Here is a 2,500-nt window from a genome sequence, read left to right on the forward strand (position 1 = left end):
ATCTCAGCACCCTGGAACCCCCCGGGTGGCACAGGGCTGGATGGGGCTTTCGTATAGCAGGGACGGTGCTGCCTCTCGCTTCGCTCGCTGTCCGCCGCTCGCCGCTCGCTCGTGCAGCCAAAAATGGCCAGTTTTGGCCCGTTTTTGGGCCGTTTTGGCCAGTTTTTGGCCTGTTCTTGCATTGCGCGGTGACCGTCGAGAGCGGAGCAAAACGTCAGCCATCTCAGCACCCTGGAACCCCCCGGGTGGCACAGGGCTGGATGGGGCTTTCGTATAGCAGGGACGGTGCTGCCTCTCGCTTCGCTCGCTGTCCGCCGCTCGCCGCTCGCTCGTGCAGCCAAAAATGGCCAGTTTTGGCCCGTTTTTGGGCCGTTTTGGCCAGTTTTTGGCCTGTTCTTGCATTGCGCGGTGACCGTCGAGAGCGGAGCAAAACGTCAGCCATCTCAGCACCCTGGAACCCCCCGGGTGGCACAGGGCTGGATGGGGCTTTCGTATAGCAGGGACGGTGCTGCCTCTCGCTTCGCTCGCTGTCCGCCGCTCGCCGCTCGCTCGTGCAGCCAAAAATGGCCAGTTTTGGCCCGTTTTTGGGCCGTTTTGGCCAGTTTTTGGCCTGTTCTTGCATTGCGCGGTGACCGTCGAGAGCGGAGCAAAACGTCAGCCATCTCAGCACCCTGGAACCCCCCGGGTGGCACAGGGCTGGATGGGGCTTTCGTATAGCAGGGACGGTGCTGCCTCTCGCTTCGCTCGCTGTCCGCCGCTCGCCGCTCGCTCGTGCAGCCAAAAATGGCCAGTTTTGGCCCGTTTTTGGGCCGTTTTGGCCAGTTTTTGGCCTGTTCTTGCATTGCGCGGTGACCGTCGAGAGCGGAGCAAAACGTCAGCCATCTCAGCACCCTGGAACCCCCCGGGTGGCACAGGGCTGGATGGGGCTTTCGTATAGCAGGGACGGTGCTGCCTCTCGCTTCGCTCGCTGTCCGCCGCTCGCCGCTCGCTCGTGCAGCCAAAAATGGCCAGTTTTGGCCCGTTTTTGGGCCGTTTTGGCCAGTTTTTGGCCTGTTCTTGCATTGCGCGGTGACCGTCGAGAGCGGAGCAAAACGTCAGCCATCTCAGCACCCTGGAACCCCCCGGGTGGCACAGGGCTGGATGGGGCTTTCGTATAGCAGGGACGGTGCTGCCTCTCGCTTCGCTCGCTGTCCGCCGCTCGCCGCTCGCTCGTGCAGCCAAAAATGGCCAGTTTTGGCCCGTTTTTGGGCCGTTTTGGCCAGTTTTTGGCCTGTTCTTGCATTGCGCGGTGACCGTCGAGAGCGGAGCAAAACGTCAGCCATCTCAGCACCCTGGAACCCCCCGGGTGGCACAGGGCTGGATGGGGCTTTCGTATAGCAGGGACGGTGCTGCCTCTCGCTTCGCTCGCTGTCCGCCGCTCGCCGCTCGCTCGTGCAGCCAAAAATGGCCAGTTTTGGCCCGTTTTTGGGCCGTTTTGGCCAGTTTTTGGCCTGTTCTTGCATTGCGCGGTGACCGTCGAGAGCGGAGCAAAACGTCAGCCATCTCAGCACCCTGGAACCCCCCGGGTGGCACAGGGCTGGATGGGGCTTTCGTATAGCAGGGACGGTGCTGCCTCTCGCTTCGCTCGCTGTCCGCCGCTCGCCGCTCGCTCGCGCAGCCAAAAATGGCCAGTTTTGGCCCGTTTTTGGGCCGTTTTGGCCAGTTTTTGGCCTGTTCTTGCATTGCGCGGTGACCGTCGAGAGCGGAGCAAAACGTCAGCCATCTCAGCACCCTGGAACCCCCCGGGTGGCACAGGGCTGGATGGGGCTTTCGTATAGCAGGGACGGTGCTGCCTCTCGCTTCGCTCGCTGTCCGCCGCTCGCCGCTCGCTCGTGCAGCCAAAAATGGCCAGTTTTGGCCCGTTTTTGGGCCGTTTTGGCCAGTTTTTGGCCTGTTCTTGCATTGCGCGGTGACCGTCGAGAGCGGAGCAAAACGTCAGCCATCTCAGCACCCTGGAACCCCCCCCGGGTGGCACAGGGCTGGATGGGGCTTTCGTATAGCAGGGACGGTGCTGCCTCTCGCTTCGCTCGCTGTCCGCCGCTCGCCGCTCGCTCGTGCAGCCAAAAATGGCCAGTTTTGGCCCGTTTTTGGGCCGTTTTGGCCAGTTTTTGGCCTGTTCTTGCATTGCGCGGTGACCGTCGAGAGCGGAGCAAAACGTCAGCCATCTCAGCACCCTGGAACCCCCCGGGTGGCACAGGGCTGGATGGGGCTTTCGTATAGCAGGGACGGTGCTGCCTCTCGCTTCGCTCGCTGTCCGCCGCTCGCCGCTCGCTCGTGCAGCCAAAAATGGCCAGTTTTGGCCCGTTTTTGGGCCGTTTTGGCCAGTTTTTGGCCTGTTCTTGCATTGCGCGGTGACCGTCGAGAGCGGAGCAAAACGTCAGCCATCTCAGCACCCTGGAACCCCCCGGGTGGCACAGGGCTGGATGGGGCTTTCGTATAGCAGGGACGGTGCTGCCTCTCG

The sequence above is a fragment of the Musa acuminata genome, unplaced genomic scaffold, assembly GCF_036884655.1.
Source record: "Musa acuminata AAA Group cultivar baxijiao unplaced genomic scaffold, Cavendish_Baxijiao_AAA HiC_scaffold_261, whole genome shotgun sequence".
NCBI lineage: Eukaryota > Viridiplantae > Streptophyta > Magnoliopsida > Zingiberales > Musaceae > Musa > Musa acuminata.